This window comes from Ochotona curzoniae, unplaced genomic scaffold (assembly GCF_017591425.1).
Source record: "Ochotona curzoniae isolate NIBS_2020 unplaced genomic scaffold, NIBS_Ocur_1.0 contig_908, whole genome shotgun sequence".
Classification (NCBI taxonomy): Eukaryota; Metazoa; Chordata; class Mammalia; order Lagomorpha; family Ochotonidae; genus Ochotona; species Ochotona curzoniae.
In genome coordinates, this window is record NW_024466607.1 from 29,373,423 (window position 1) to 29,391,686 (window position 18,264).

General features: G+C 39.9%; 1 protein-coding gene across 1 annotated transcript in view; it reads right to left on the bottom strand.

Annotated features, from left to right (window-relative positions):
* SUCLG2 (succinate-CoA ligase GDP-forming subunit beta) overlaps positions 1 to 18,264 on the bottom strand; it is a 261,484-nt gene that overhangs the window by 74,553 nt on the left and 168,667 nt on the right. The gene's annotated exons all lie outside the window — the stretch shown is intronic.

The window sequence follows — 18,264 nt, forward strand, 5'->3', positions numbered from 1 at the left end:
ACAACAGAAGGACATGTAGAAATTATGCCACCTGACATGACTGAAAACAAGTTTGAGTCTTCATGTCACTCATTCCTAGTGTTTTCATGTGACCTAATAAAAATGTGTAAGTGACCAACAAAACATCATCCAGCAAGCTACTCCACAAGTCGCATGTTAGCCAGTACTGACCGGGTAAAAGAATTTACGTGTCTAATAAATATGATGGAAATAGAAAGAATAAAACTGGAAATAAGATGTTAAAGGCTCACCTAACAAAAACATGCTTTCATTTGTAAGCAAGTGGAGTTATTTCTCTCCATTATTCCAATAGCAGGGAAACTTTGAATTTCTTCTCCCTGAACCCAATCTGTGCTTCAAAGTAGAGATGAAATGCGATTCCTCATATCACAAAGGGTGTCCTTCCCTTGTTGAGGTCAAGGGGACACCCTCCATGGACAAGTAGGAGCTAAGGAATTCCAAAGAGGCCCTGCACCTGTGTGGCCATGGCCATTTGACCTGCTACGTGTTCTCAATGAGAAGGCATCCTCTGGCATCCCAGACCTTTTAATCAAACAACGTGCTGAACACAACATATGCAGGTTCTGTCATCCACGAGGACATGCTGACTATCCTTGCACAATTCCTCCACGTGCCCACCTCACAATCATTTTATTTTATTTTTTTCTCCTGTGAATGCCTGTAAATTATAATCCTGAAACTATTGCTGGAACAGTAACTTCACTAGGGAAACACATGGAAAAGCTAGCTGGATGATCTAATTGTACTTTCTTTCTTCCCTCTCCTGAGCAAAATTCATTTTGCCTAACCAACTTAATAAAAATTTCAAAAGCATCCAGTTTACAGATAGCAAATCTATAAACATATTCCCCCCATGATTTCATATATTGATTCTGAGCAATCAGTTGCCTGGTCCACATTCATGTAAAATAAAGACTATATCTGTCTTATCATATTCTCTAACCAAGTAGCTATCAAGTTAGCTTACTCATTTAGCCTTAACTTAACTGCCAGTGGCCTCAGTGAGCAAGTCCAGTCATAGAAACTATGGAAGCCAAGATGGAACTTTAATCAGTGGGACTTCCATGGCTGCATTCTTAACAAAATCAGGGAGACCTGCTTCCAGGATCATGGTTTCATATGGTTATCTTGAACATGTCGCTAGAAACAGAATGACTACTTGCAATGGTCTCTGAACAGTGTCATGATTCTTGAATCCATAAGAATATGCAGATCTCTTGCCTATGTACTTGCACATGTGTTTCCACCTTTCCAGGGTCCTGCCTTCTGCCCTGGCTTGCATCAAAATGGATCCTGCGGTGCAGCCACTGGCCAAGGTAGGGTGAGGCTCAGCAGCCCTGACATACAGCCCCTCTCACTAAGAAAATGACTGAATGAGGATGGAGTACGGCTTGGGCATGTCTAGTGTTTAAGCTCCTTGGTGTCAGAACATATGAGGATCCAAGTCCTGGCATGAGTGTTTGGTGTAGCAGTAATGACATGGCTTGGAGCGCATCCCATATCAGACTGTCAGGTTCAGTGTCCTAGGTGCCCTCCTGCTTCCTGCTAACTCTGGACGTCCTGGTGGCAGCTTTTGTTCTTGGGTCCCTGCCACTTAAGTGGGAGACCTGGATCATGTTCCCAGTCCTGGCTTCAGTTCCCAGTCCAGACCCATTGTAGGCACATGGGGAGTGAATCCAATCAGAAGACAGAAGATGAGAGATCTGTCTACGTGCCTCTCTCTCTTTCTCTGCCTTTCAAATAAGTGTGTGTGTGTGTGTGTGTGTGTGTGTGTGTGTGTGTGTGTGTGTGTGCGTGCGCGCGCACGCACGTGTGTGCATGTGTGTGGGGGGGGCGGGGAGACAAAGAGTCGCCAAGCCCCATTCGGCTTACATTTTTCACTTTTCTAAGATGAAGTCTAGGCCTGTTTACCTCTATTTCCCCTGCCTTCTGCCTGGCATTGCCCATCATCCTGGTAATCAAAACACCGGTAAGAGATTTAACCAAAATCTGCCAGGCCCATGACATCAGAAAGCTTTATGAATATCAGGATGAGCTCTGTTTTGCTCCTCACATTCTGGGTCCACACAGGCTGGCAGGAACATAATGTAGAGTAAGTAATTATTTGTGGAATAAAAGAAATGAACCATATCGAGTAGAAGAATGAAACGATAATTAACAGCAGCTGAGACTTAGTTAGGCAGTGTGTGCCAGGCACTTTTTTAAGGACTTTACAAATATTAACTCATGTATTCATCACCACAAACTTACAGTAAAGAGACTACTGCCATGTCCAAACTGTAGATGAGGAAAGAGATACAGAGATGAAACATTCCAAGCAAAGCATCAGGGCAAGGAGCCAGGTGTCAAACCCAGAGAGCAGGTCTCAGCAGTCCCTTTTCTTATCACCTGAAAAAAGCAGGGTCTAGCTCAAAGGGGAGGCCTTGTAGGAGCCCCACTGATAAAAATCACCACAACCTCAATCCCCAACGATGGTGGCTGCCACTTCTGCTTTTATGAGACAACAGCAAAGTGCAGTCACCTTGCTGAGCACTGTACTTGTGATTTCATCTAATACCTTAAATTACTAAGTCCATCTTACGGACCAATTAAGTAAGGTAAACTGGAGTTATTCAACTCAGCCAAAGTCACACAGCCAGGAAGTGGTTTTGTGGGAATTCTAACGAAATCTGACAATGAAGTGCAAGTTCTCAACCACCACAAATATTCCTTCCAGTTGGGGAGCTGCATATCTCTAAATGAAAAACCAAAAGCCTAAATATACATGACAAGAATTCTTTGCAAGAATTTGTTGGCTCCTGATGTTCACTGCTCCCTCCGGATCTCACCAGCATTCCAAATTCATTTCACACAACAAAGGTGCATCCAACCACAAAGATATCAACACAAACAAGTGAGAAAAACACAACACAACATGTCCTGATGCTAAAAAGGGGGCGGGGCACTATCACCTACAGACGTCCATAAAAGCTAAGGGAATCCAGGTCTCCTACATGGTGGCAGGGACCCAACTTCTTGATACTTGCTGCCTCCCAATAGTACAAACATTGAGCCAGAAGCTTAAGTAAAAAGCAAAGCCAGGACTAAACTCTACTCTGTTACAGCATCAGAGTGTCTCATTCCAAAATTAGTATGTAAATTCTAGTAGATGCTCCCACAGCCATGCATTCAAAGCCATGGACACAGAAGGAAGCAAATACACCCCTCACAGGGTCAGAATCTTGCTATACTACTTTGTCTGTGTGCTTCAAGGTACTGCAATTATAGGTCATCCAAAGGGTTTTCATCTAACCTAACTGTGGTTATAAATGCTTTTTGCCTTATGATTTGTGCATAGGGATTTATTCTCATATGGGATATGACACCATGACACATGTGGTATAAAAGCTAGGGGTGGACAGGAAGTATAAGCAGGAATGAAAACCCATTCACAGGCACTGACATTGTGGCACAGCAAGTTAAGCTGCAGCCTTCAACAATAAAACCTATATGGCAGCTCCACTTCTAATCACGCTCCTTCCTAATACACTTGGGAAGGCAGTAGATGATGATCCAAGCATCTGGGCCCATGTCACTCATCAGTGACCCTGGTTGGTGCTTTGGACTCCTAGCTCTCTAGCTTAACCCAGAACTGGCTGTTGTACCCATTTGGGAGTGAACCATGGGATAAAAGCTCTCTCTCTGGTTCTGTTGTTCCATCTCTCAAATTAATCAAAAGGAGAACAATGCTTTCTATCTTCTACCTTCCTTGCCCTCTCATCTCTCTCCTTACTGAATCAGCGACATCCAACACCAAGCACACAGTACAGCCTCAGAGGTGGAAGAAATTGCAGAGAGATGTCACCTTAATACTAAATTCAGGAAATAAAAGTCAAGCATGCACACCTTAATTCTCAAATGGCAGCCAACATATGACAAATAGTTTCACAGTTAAAGCCACATGCTGATTCTCTAATCATAGAGGAAATTATAAAAGCAGCCTGTACGAACAGCCATCATGGTAGAGACATCAAATTGCAGTCTTTACAGAAAACAATTTCTTACTTCTTGTTTAGAGCAAAGAAAAAGAAAGCCAAGATCTTTTTATCACATATCATTATAAATCAATTTCTTTGGCTAAACATAAAAGTGGTTTCAACATCTGCGTCTTGAAACACTTTGTTATCGTGACATTTGTCAAATACAGAAAGATGTGACCACTTGCCTCTCCTCAAAACAGTACCAGGAACCCAGATCACAAAGGAAGGTTGTATTCTGTAACACGAATAGACAGGAGACTGAATCACAGCAAAACACTTACAAATCAAGAGGGAGACAGAACAGCACCGAGAGGGATTAAATGCATGAAGACCAATAATAGGAAAGAAATATCCTGTGAAAAGAAGCAGTGGATGGGAACTTAATGGAGACAAAATGAATTAAATTTCTTTCGGTGACTGAGTTCAAGAGGAGGTAATTTCATAAAGCTTATAGAAAGTCACTTGAAAATTACACAACTTGTTTTGGTTGTCTACCTTCAGGGAGAAGGAAAAGGGTTCTTGGTGAGGGAATAACTCTTTAGAAAAAAAAAATGTGACTGCAATTCCTGCTGATGATCTTTCTCTATTAACTAGAATGTTATCCTTAATTCTCATTTGGGTAGAGAAGTCTCTTTTGAACTGATACAGTCCTCTAGGTTTTGGACAGTGAACAAAAATCCTGACATGTAAATGGGTATAAAACATATGGGAAAAGAAACAGAATTGTTACCAAACTTGAGCCCAGGGCTATGACCCAGCATGACAAAGGTGCAAAAACTCTGAACAGGGTGAGGACAAGACCTACAAAATGTGTTCGGCAGATTGTTCAGCAACAAAAAACACACTTTCACTTAAGGAGAAACACAAGGTATGAATTGGCTCAAGCCAGGAAAGCACGAAAAACTGGAGCTTTGGAGCTCCATGATCCAGTCCCAGATTTGGAGTGCTTATTACAATAAAGGGGTTGAGGGTGAGGGAAGCAGGCATCTAGCCTACTGCTTAAGACACTGCTTAGGACACAAGCTTCCCCATGTGTGTGCTCGGGTTCAAAACCCACCTCCAACTCCTCACTCCACCTTTTTGCTAAGGCTGACACCGGAAAGCAGTTGTAAGGTCTCAAGTGATGGTATTTCTGTCACTCACATAGTATTTGGAGACGGAGTTCCAAGCTCCAGAAATTGGTAGAGCCCAGATCCAGTTATTGTAGGCTTTTGGGGAGTGAATCAACAAATCTATGTGTGTGCCTGTCTGTCTCTTCCTCACCTCTTTCCCTTTCTCTCTTCCCTCCACTCCTCTCCCTCTAACATAAACAACAAAATGATAAGAAAGAACAGATTGAGGAGCTCCACGCCTCTAAGGTTCAGCCCAAGAATGTGCAGTTGTAACAAGACTTTGGATGATCAGTTACAACCAAACATGTGGAAACCTCAGGCTGCGGGAACTTTGACTCCGGGAGATCCCAACACGCAGGTTCACACATGAATCTTCAGCAGGCTTCCACTGGGTGGGAGAAACAACCCAGCCTGATCACAGTAGTTCATAATCTCTGGACCAGGCAGTCCTTCTCCTGAGTATCAGAAGGAAAGCCCCGGCCAGCTGTCTGATCAGCTTGCCCAGTGTTATCCAGAATCCAGTTCTGAAAGCAGTTGGCTAAGCCAGGGACACAGTGAAGCACCTGTCTAGGCCGTGGCATCAGCTCACACTGCAGGCAGGAGTGAGAAAAGAGGGGAGCCGAGGAAGGACGGAAGAAAAAGAAAGCATCAGAGATGATGATACTACCAAGATCACAGGGAAGGAAGGGAGTCACTACCAAAAGGAACAAGGGAAAGAGTCAAAAGAAAGTGCAGTAAGCCAAGCACAAGACGGTATGATGCTTACATACCAGAAGGAAGTTCTCTCTGCATCAACAAGCACCATCACAGGCTAAAAGATACACAAGGACACCAGAAGTCAACCTCTAAAAACTGAAGGTGCTCGGTCTTTCCCATCACACTTGCTACTCCAATGCCAACCTGTGCAGATCACACTGACACACTGATGGTTCACTTCTTTCTCTGTCTCACAGATGTGCACTGCTGTGATTATTGAGCCAGTGAACTCTACAAGGTCCAGGGTTAAACTTAAACGTTTTACGATGATCCAAGAGCCTCTGGATCTTGAAGCAGACACCAAAAATATTCTGGCCAGTTCAAATTGAGCAAATGGGTGTGTCCACAATGCTTACAGATAACAATTAATGAAAGAACTCTCAGATAAGCTAGAGGACAAATAATTAACTCAGGTTTGTGTCAGTGGACCTCTGGGAATGCTAACTAAACAAGCATGTTTCAAGAATTTTGTTTCATAAAACCTTCACGGTGGTAACGCAGTGTCCTCAGGAGAGGGTCCTGTGTATGCAGATAAAACATCCATGTACATCCAAGAAAGGTCATCTAATTGCAAGAGAGTTACTGCCCAAATTAGGGCACAGTTGCAGCACAAACTATTCAAGCAGATAAAGCATTTTTTTTTTTCAGAAGCCACCAGACTGCTCACAACACTTGGATAGACAACAAAGTCACATTACAGAAAACGAGGGCAGCTAACACTGGGATTCCCTCAATGGCAGCAATCCTTTCACTTCTCTCAAAACTGGACTCCTGAACAGCCAAGAGGAGCGAGAGAGATCAGGGGAGTTGGCCTGGGTAAACCCACCACAGATCACACAGCCTTTGTACCACCTGGAATCTTCCTATCCTTTATTTTCTAGCCTAACAAACAGTAACACCCACTGTATTAGAATCTTTCTTTCCTTCCTTCCTCCCTCCCTCCCTCCCTTCCTTCTGGCTTTATTAACCCCCTTGCCACAATCCCTGCAATGACAGCTGCTCAAGGCCAACGCTCCATCTCACTCTGGCCTTTGCTACCGGTACCCAGCAGAAGGCATGGCACTCACAAACTCCTAACCTCATTCTCACTGGGTTACTGAATAGCTTTTGATTCAGCGGAGATGTTCTATAGTCTGGAAAACCAGTCCTGTTCTGCTAAATGAGGAGTGAATGAAGGAGATGTTGACACGGTGGGGACCGTGCGTTGTGACCACATGCACAGGGAAGAGGGAGGTGAGCGCAGAGCATGAGCATGCTGACAGCTCATGAGGATGCTAAGGATGAAAAAGACACCTCTTTTAAAAGTTCACTTAGAGGGTTTGCTCTTTTACAAAGGCGTAAGATGTGATGGGGACACAGAGCAAAATCAGTGAGTTTTTATGGGCTCATTAAAATAATTCACATTACAGGCTCAGAACAAATCTTATTTGTGACTTTCTCTCACCTCATTCAACTGAATACAAGATAGCAGGAAGAGACTGAACCACACAAACAGGGCTACTTCCCCAAATTAAGGATAGCTTGGCAAGTCAGTGTGGACACATCAAACAGTAGAGAACAACTCAGCATTTAGTCCTGGATGGTGTGACTTATTATTTCTTTTTAAAGTTACAAAAAAAGCCTATTGTCTATCACAAAGCTTTTCACACATATTGCTATGGCACTTGCCTTAACTAAACTGTACACTGATGTATACAAATCTAGTATACAAAATTCAAAGAAAAAAGACATATGATCTTTGAAAGACATTTTACATATCAAGTTTCTGAATATCATGTTTTTGCTCAATTAATGCTAACATACAGGGACCAACAAAATGTAACAATCATGAGTAAAACTGACATTTTGAGATTACATACTGTTTACAGTCCTTGTTCATACTCTTGAGAAGTAGTGGTTTTTCTTTTCTGCTAACCTGAATTCTATATTTAGCAAAGGGTTAAGCTAGGGATTATTTAAAAAACAAAAGTATTTCATTGTAAAAATTAAAATAAAAATAAAAAATAAGGAAGCAGGATGGAGTGGAAATGTATGGTTATACTCTTAAAACTATACACATGAAATCTATAAATAATTTTTACAGATTATAGATTTTTATAAATAAATACATTTTTTAAAAACAGCAATATGATGAGAAACAGATGCTTATTTAATATCATTAGTGAAAATGAGAAAAGCAGTGAGGGATTTAGGAAGTTTTTTACACTGTAACAATGGATAATGCAGGAAGAGAACTAAACACAATTATAACAGTGGTTGTACTATGGGAATAAAATTAGGGACATTTTAATCTCAAATCTTCAGCAGGAAACATAACAGTAAAAGAATGATATAGTCAAAAAAGCAAAAAATGAAGTTGTTAAAATTTCTAGGACAAAATCCTTTGTCACTTAAACGTGAAAAACTATTAAAAATTTCTTCAGATGTTATTTACTTTACTGATATGAAGGCAGCATGCCTGGAAAACCATTTTCTGGTGTATTCTGTAAGTTCCCGTAATGAAATCTCTCCTTTTGGGAATCAAATTAATACCAGTTATAGGAGGAAGAAAGTATTTTGTTGTGCTGTACATTCAGGTCAGAGATTCCTGACTGTCCTGAAAAAGAGAAAACGGGCTGTGTCTATCATATACAATCTTTGAAGAGCTGCTTCTACTTATCCGTAACACTCCACAGGCAATTCTCATGGTCTCTAGGGCTTGTGGTACTCAGTCACCAAAACATTGAATTTGTCAATGCTTCAGATTATGTTCCTGTGAACATGTGGCCACAACACATGTGTCAAAAGGTCAATTCATAGCCTTAGCTCACGTTGTTTGAGTTCCAGCTGTTTCTGACCTAGCTCCTTGCTAATGGTCTGGGAAAAGCAATGGAAGATGGCCCAAGCATTTGGGCCCCTGCCACCACTATGAGAGATCTGAATAGGGCTGCTGGTTCTAGCTCTGACCTGGCTCAATCCCGGCCACCGTAGTCATCTGGGAAGTGAACCATTGTTTAAGAAAACAATAGATATTTCTGATTTGTTAATCCTCAATTCCCAGCCAATAGCACTATTACCCTTGCCTAAACAGGGCTGCTGAAATATCTATATGTTTCTATAAGGAAGATCTCAGATTTCTTAGCTACAGAAATGCAAGGTAGCATTAAGACATTGTACTTGGGGAACCACAAAGTCAAAAAAAGACAAAAATGAGAAAAAGTACAGCACTAACTAGACTTCAGAAAGTCCACCTGTTTACAGTAACAAATCAAGAGGTTGGCCTTGTTTGATCTCAGCTGGAACTATGTGTACTTCAACATTAAAATGTACACCACTTTGCATACTTCCTTGAGTGACCCTGAAGAGTGCTGTGTAACTGCAAATAACTTCTCAAGCTGCAAATAAATTTTAGCACATAGACAAATTTCCGAAAGTGGAAACAGCGAATAATGAGGATAAGCTGTACCAAGAATGCTAGGATACAAGAAATGCATATCAGGGTATAATGAAATTCCTTCAGTACTTCTAAAACCAGTGTTTAAATATAGCTAAGAACTTTATTACTGACTAGATCAAAGCACTATTTCAAATCACAATATTCAGGTTTCTGTCACCTTTGGGAAATCATCATCTCTGAGGGAGGTTTACTGGAGGCCACCTTAGTACCTGCATTCTTGCAACAATTGATCAAGAAAAGCTCGACAACATTTCATAAGAAATGAGTAAATGGTATAAATAGATACCTCTCCAAAGAAATTCAAATGGCCAAGAAATATATGAAAATGTAGATACTATCATTAGACATCCAGGACATACAAATCAAGACCTAACATCAGTTAGAATGGTTATTGTCAAAAAAGCAGAAAAAAAAAAAAAAGAATGCTGGGAAGGATGTGGACAAAATGAACCAAAATACAATGCTAGTGGGAATGCAAATTAATATAGCCATTACCAAGAAAAGCATGAAGCCTCCACTAAAAAACTGAATAGACTGACTATATAACTTAGCTCTCCCACTTCTGGGTACATACATAACCCAAAGAAATAAACTCAGCCTATAATGGAAATACCTGCTAGGAAGTGTTTGTTCCAGCACTATTCATAACAGCTATGACATGGAAGCAACTAAGCTGCTCCTCAGAGGATGAGCACACAGCAAACGGGATACGCACACAATGGAATATTATTCAGGCATAAACAAATGACGTTTTGCAGCAAAACAGATGAAACCGGAGGACATCAAGTTAACTTGGGTCAGGAAAAGGAAGACAAACAATCCACGGTCTCTCTCAAGTAGAAACTAAGTTTGATGTAGCATAGTGATACTTTAATGTGGAGGGTAGGGATATGGAGGATATCAACACATGGTTACACAAGTGTCAGTTTAGTATTCAACAGTACAGTGCAATGACTAGAGCTCACAATAACTAAATAGAAGAACAGAACATAAAGCCTCCAAATATAAATGACCAGAAATTTAAAATGTTAATTATCTAATCAATATACATTATATATTTACTAACCACATTACACCCTATAAATCTGAGCAATTATAACACAGAATACTTTTTGTTGTTGGAAGCCCTCTGCCGTTCTTTAGAAGACCCACAAAATTGCTGGTAAAGGACAACATAAAATCCACACGTTTGACACCAAACTTCTCAGGGAGGCATCTTAGATGAACACTCCAAGTGGTATTCTGAGTACCAGAAGGTTCATAGCAACTTTTAAGTTGTAATCACACCAAAACTGTTAACAGGATACTCATTCACCAGACATCTGGGCCAGGAAGTACTATTCAGTTACTGAAAATTCTGAAAAGACCTACACGCACAGACGGGTGAGAAAGCAAATGTGCAGGGCCAGTGTGGCAGCAAAGAGCCTGCAATGCTGACATTCCATACAGGTGCTGGTTCATGTGCTTGGTACTCCACTTTACATGCACTTTTGGCTCAATCCTGATCATTGTGGATATCTGGGAAGTGAATCTGTGAAAGGAAGACCTCTCCGTCTTTCCACCTCTGATTTCCAAATAAACAAATCTTTAAAAAGAAGGTTATAATACTGTTAATCACAAAATGCTATTTTTGAAAACATATTTAGCTTCAACAGATTTGCAAAAGGAATCTGAAAAAAAAATTCAAAAACATACTCATTCTGACCAAACTATGCATGGATTTCAAACAATACTTGCAAAAAATAAATTTTTTTATTAAGTATTGCTCCATCAATGTTTTGAATTTCATTTGTACATGGAATGGAATTTATTTTAATACTCATCTGTGCCTTCCTTAATTAGAAAAAAGGGAGAAGATACTAACTAAACTCTCTGAAACAAAGATGAAATATTACACAGTACGCCTAAGCCAAATCAATGCTTCAGGCAAGCTCAAAGGGACCTTTGGATTGACTGGATTGAATCAAACTTTCCCAGTCCTTACGTGCAACACTACGATAAGAAGAGAACCCAAAGCATCTTCTACCCACAGAATCCATAGGGATTCACCCCAACATATCATGGTGCACCCTACTGTTCCACAGAGCCATCAGAGACTCTCACAGGCTTTAAAAGTTCTTCTGAAGGGTTTTCTTAAGTTCACAGCCCACAGTCCACCCGGTTTTAGCTTGAGTCTAAGACAGCACCTCAAAAGTAGTAACAGCAAAAGTTACAAATGTCTTCTCATCACAAGATTCTCCTGACGATTTCCAGATTCCTGAAATTATTCCTAGGCATTATTTTAATGTCTTGCTGGGAAGTGCATTATTTTCTAATTGTTGCATTCATCCCTTTCTGTTTGTCTTGCGAATACAACATTAAAAAAAAATCAGCGAATTCTTCTGGAAACTATGTTATATCTCAAGTTATGTGACATCATAATTCAATTATGGGTTCATTTCTCGTTTTAACCAACAGCTTCCACATGCAGGATTCATAATCAGCAATTCAACAGGACTGGACAAACTATGTAATGACTTATACAAATTTGTTCAATTACTGAAGCCATCTGCCATTAAAGAAAATAAGGCACATAAAAATTTGAATTTGGGGGTAAGCACTTGGCCTAATGGTTAAAAACATATTTGGGGACAAAAAGCCCTCAATTCCAGCTTCCTGTTAATGAGTCCCTTTAGAAGGAAGCAGGTAGCAGAACACGCCATTCACATGGGAAACCTGGACTGAGTTGGTGGTTTTTGGATTTAGCCTGATCATGTCTCAACTGTTATATCGATTTGGAAAATGAACCAGTGGATGAAAACTCAATTTGTCTGGGTGATCCTGTCTCTCTTCCTCTGGAATAAGTAACTATTTAAAACTAGAAAATCTGAATATTGAGAAGCACAGGAGGAACCAAAACCTCATGGTTGATTTTCTTGTAAGTGTTAGCTAGGAGTAAGAAGACAGGATTAAAGGGATCTATTCGGGATGCTCTGATATTGTATCTGCTATCAGTGGTACCCAACTTCTATAAGACAAGAAACCAAATACAGGCACCAGATACGAGCTCTTATAGAAACAAACGAGAAGATACAACAAAAGGTGCTTGAGGTAGACAGAAAGGAGCACACACTCAGGAATTGTTAACAACTGGACATCAAAAAGACAGTGAAAAATCAACCAGTACATCGTAGATGGTTTTCTGTTCTCAAGCTTATGTAAAGTAGCTTCCCTCCATAGCAGCGACTCTGAATGGAAGCAGAGACAAAAGCACAGAATGCAAATCAACACACACTTTTATTCCTCGTGAACCAGATTCCCAGGTAAGCAACCAGCACACAGGGCAGCTGCTTGAACTTCTCACCTTTTCAACTTTGATTAATATGAAACCTACTCTCAAGGAAGCCTGAAAGAAAAGAACTGGAGGGGACTCACATCAAAAATAATGATCCCACTGTATGAAGCATTGGACAGTATATTTGAAAATAAATTCCTACAAGAGTTCTATTACCCCGGAAAGCAAACAGCACTCACTCGGAGATAAGGTATTTCAGTAAACACATGTGATACGAACTGAAATGGCTTTTGCTTTGCTAAAATAAATTACAGTGGAGACTGGGCTTGAAGCATCCCTTAGCAGTCAAAGCCAGGCATGCCTTATACTTAACCTTGCCTGATTTGTAGACACAAACAAAATTAGTTATTTACTTCAATGACTGGTTTTGAAACATAATCAAGCAGAGAGGGCTACCTAGAACCCTTTAACTGGGGCTACCACTAGGATAAACCAGATGAGAGTACTAGATAGCTTTAATCAAACACATTTTTGGTATTCTATTCCCACACCCACCCTGTAGAAGCTCTCTCAGCACAGCCCTAGAACAACTTCTGGTTTGGAGCTGCCCAGTTCAAAAGCCACTGCTTGTTCAAATCAACTCTTTAAAACTTTATGGTGCAGGGGGCAGCATTGTGGTTCAGCGGCTTAAGTGACTGCTTGTGATGTTGTCAGCCTGTGAGAGTGCCAATTCAAGTGCCAGCTGCTCTACTTTGAATCTTTGTTTTTCAGATAGATGGGTAGGTAGGCAGGCAGGTAAGCACACAGACAGATGGATAATATGAGAAATACTTATCCAAGACTTGTCTCATGTGTTTACATTTGCTAAAATCTATATCATTTGCATAAACCGGATACCTAAAATCTATTATTTGATTTAATTTCTCCAGTGTCTAAAGCTAAAAAGTTTTGAAGAATATAACACAGGCCTAAAAGCAGGCCTTATTTAAAAATTTTCAGATATATGCAAGTAATACTTTGTGGGTCTGTCAAATATGAACTTTATCCTCCTTTTCCTACTTACTTGGTAGTCTGAGCAAAGGATTGTAAGCTACTGGGTCATTTATACCCTCCATTAGTTTTAAAACCCATACACTAACACTGTTTATCAGTAAACCTAGTACAGGTACCTCCCATTTCTCCAGATGTTACTTTTTATCCTAAATGTACATTTTAGAAATGATACTGTAATATTAAGTTCAAACCCCCCCCCACACACAAAATTTCCAAATGCTTCAGGAATGTTTGTAAAAATGATACTTAAAACAATGCTTTGGAATGTTTTCATATCTACCTTACAGATACAGTGACAGAAGTTTAAAGGGAATATCTAAATGGCTGATAAAGGCATGAAAACATTCAAATTCATGAGATCCAAGAGAAAACAACTAAATCACAATCAGACACCACCACACAGGTACTCAAACTTCAGTTTAAAAAGACAGCAAAGAGTTCAAACAGCAAATAAGTCTATGAGACGAGAAACTGGGGAAGTGGTTGTGTTTGGGGAGGAAGTGGAACAAGCAGTGTGCAGAAAGGGGTCTCCAGGATACTGGGCCGTGTGCTACGTGTTCATCGGGCTGCAGGTTACCGGGCTACATGCACTCTGATAATTCATCACGCTGCACACTTCGAATTTGTACACTGCTCTACAACTTACTACATTTTTAATGTATTCTGTGATGTTGAATATCCTTGCTTTTACTTTTGATTTTTTTTTCCAAAGATTTATTTTATTTTATTGGAAAGTCAGATATACAGAGAGGAGAGACAGAGAAGATCTTCCGTCCGATGATTCACTCCCCAAGTGAGCTCAACGGCCGATACTATGCTGATCTGAAGCCAGGAGCCTCTTCCGGGTCTCCCACGTGGGTGCAGGGTCCCAAAGCTTTGGGCCGTCCCTGACTGTTTTCCCGGGCCACAGGCAGGGAGCTGGAAGGGAAGCGGGGCTGCCGGGATTAGATCCGGCACCCATATGGGATCCCGGGCATTCTAGGCGAGGTCCTTAACCACTGCACCATTGCACTGGGCCCATACTTTTGAATTTTTTTAAAAATCATTTTCGATGACATGGTTTTGCAGGTATACACATTCCACCTTCCTCCTCTCTTTTTCGCTCCCATCATTTTCTCCCATATCGTTCACAGTAGTCCCTAGTGACAGTTACACGTTTAACTTATTGCCTTTTAAGGGCATCATGGCATTGTAGGTACAGGCCATGTTATAAATTCTGGTATTGTACTGTAAAGGTGCATGTAAATGTTTCACAGAGGGTTCCCTTTTAGTGGGGAGTAGACATAAACAATACAATGTATCTTTACTTCCCAGTATGCTATTCTCCATTATCCACTCCATCAATGAGAACATATGTATGTACCTTATTAACTATATGTATTTATTTATTTTTGCATGAATGCTTTCTTATATTAGAGAGAAAGGATAATATCAGTCCTTTTAGGATTGGCTTATTTGACTAAGCATAATGGTATCCAGCTGGGACCATTCTGTAGTGAACAGTAGGAGTTCATTCTTTTTATGGCTGTGTGGTATTCCCTGGGGGGTAGAGGTACTACAGCTTCTTTATCCATTCACCTATTGATGGTTACTGGGTAGTTTCTATGTCATCGCTGCAGTGAAAAGTGCTGCTATAAATATAGGGTTGCAGATCACTTTCATTCATGCAATTTCATTTTATTTGGACATATTCTCAAGAACGAGATAAACGGTTCATATAGTAGATAGAATCTTGGTTGTCTGAACACTCTCCGTACCAATTTCCCTGTGGCTGTACTACTCTCAGCTCCCGCCAACAGAAGAGCAGGGTAACTTCCTCCCCACAGCCTTGGCAGTTGCTGTTGTTAGCTGATCTGTGTACATAGCCCATTCTCACTGGAGTTAGGAGGAACTTCATCCTTACGGGAAATTATTGCCTCTCCAAATGGGAAATGTGGGTGTAAATTTACACAATCAAACCACTCTCTCAGTTAAAGAATTCCTGTCACTTTACAAATGAAGAATCCATTGCACCCAGTAGGCTAAAACACAAAGGTCCTGTAGCCTATCAGAAGGTAAGAACAGGACTGAAACCTAGCCGCCTGGCACCAGAGCCCAAATGAGAATCCATCCTAGGTTTAAAGGAATCCTTGGAGCTCAGCCAATCTGTTTCTTCATGGACATTCATTCTGGGGATTTGAAATCATGACTCTAAGCCAGGAAACACAAATACCATGAAGCAAGGTATCTTCAAGCACACTAGTCATATACCACGGGTTTTAAAACTCCAGCCTCCAGAGAAAAACAGATTTGCTTCTTTTTGAGGAGCAGGTTATTAAGGCTATTGTAGCAAATCTTGCCAACTGTTCCCGGTTTCCATTTGCTTACCAGATGTTTTGCTGTATTCATTCTGCACACCTTTGGAATTCAAGGTTCAGAATTAACAAGTAGATGCAAAGAGATATGGTTCTTCACTGAAATGTGTTCAAATTGTTAAGAGACTACTAAACTTTACTTCTATGGCTTATTTGATACCATTTATATTCCTTATGATTTGAGTAACACTGGTTTTCAGATTTCTAGAAATCAAAATAATGAAAACAAAATTACACCTGTTCTACTACTGGTACAACAAATTTTCTCATCTCAAGCCCAGCTGGAAAAATAAAAGAATTATAAAATATTTAATGTTACTTTTTATGTGAATTCAGTTCAGTTTACCAAGTGAACTATTCTGCGAGATCCTCTTTCAGATACTTTGGTAGAGGAATTCCATTTAACAACAAAAAACACATTCATTACAAAGACACTTGCATTATATACAAATAAAAGTGTGCTTTAGGGCTCATAGGCCAGTCTCAGACTGAAATCAATAAAAATATATGTCTGTTCCTAACATTTCTGCTCAACAATGCTGTATTTATTACTTGGTCATAGAATTAGCTCATAAACAAGTAGTTTTTGGCTAAGTTGATCTGATCTAACAACTACAGGTCTTTTTCTAAGTTTGAGTGGCAGTGCACTCAGGTGGCTAATTCTAATCTAGAAGGCAAATCGATCCCACTAAAATAATTAGCTCTGGGCTCTTGGGATACTGTACTTCTGGGCAGGTAGACAGGACTTTGCTTGACACAATTCCTACCAGGCCTACCACTAACTTACTTGTGAAATCAAATCAATTCATCTAGGCTAGCTTTCAGACTGTGTTCTCTTAATTTTGTGAAACAAAGCCAGGATTGGGGAAAAAAATTTACACATCTACGTTTTTTAACCACTTTTTAAATTTCAAGATTTGAAAAATGTACTCAGATGAGCTGTGCATTCATTTTCCTTATATAGCACGAGAAAAATAACTCCCACATACCTTTAGCTAACCAACATGACAGCCAATCTCAAAAAAAACTTTAAATACTCCAAGCATTTGAGAATGTTCCATAAGGTAATGTCAAAATTTTTGAAGACAACAACAAAAAAGGAAGTTTTGTAACTGACTTCTCATCACCCTAGTACTTACACAAAACTAAAACACAAGATGAGCCACAATGAAAAGATGTTTCAAAGGAAACCCTATGGTTGCCCTGGTAGATTTAATACGTCAGCGTCTCTCCATTATTAGTACAGAATTTCGGGAGATGTGAAAAGTTACATATTTTACACTCTTCTGGAGTGCTTTATATCTTAATGAGCTTGTGTCATGTCCAAGGTGTTTACTGACTTCAACCAGATTGCGTGGAGGTCTCTAGGAGTATTTATTCTCTTAGAATGGGATAGGAAGAAGGGAGAAGTAAATTTTGAAAAACGACTAGAGAAGTCACTGATAACATTTCTACCTAATTCATGAGAACAAAGTGCTTGCATATACTAATAAAAGTGTCTTTCCTTCAGAAAACATCCGGTTGGGTGAATTTAGAACTCTGCAGTTCCTGGGTAGCTCTGGGCAACTGAAGGGAAGTAGCTGATAATATCTTTCCATTTATGTTGTGAATGAAGAAATGAGCTAGCAAACACTTAAGATCACCGATGATCTAAGTCGCAAAAGAGATGAGCACACTCCTTGTATGGGACAAAATGGGATGCATGTGTACCAAAACGTGCAATGGCTACTACGCATATTAAACAGTGAAGCATGCATGCTAACTTGAGATTGCACTTCCTTAAAAAGAAAATAATGCATCTGGTACTGTTCTCATTAAGCTTTTCTTATTAATGGTCCAGACTTCTTAAAGTTTAGCCGTTTTGGTAACCCACAAAAATTACTCGATAATTGAACTAGGTTGAAATGATGATTCCGAAATAAACATTAATATCAAAAGTTTGTAACACGTATCTAACTCAGGTCTACTAAGAGAATTCAACACTAACATGAACAGCAAACATTCAAATAATTCTAGTCTTTCCATGTTAGCACTGGTACCTAGAAAACTGAGCACCTATAAATGAAACGATATTATGCTGGTGTTAAGCTTGGATGCTAAACAGATTAAATCCATATTCAGTGTTCACCGTGGATCTGGCATGAGTGCAGGAGCTACATTCTAGCTACATATATTAACACAAAGATAAAGATATGTAGGTATTTGTTAATTAGTGCTTATGGTACAAATTGTAATGATC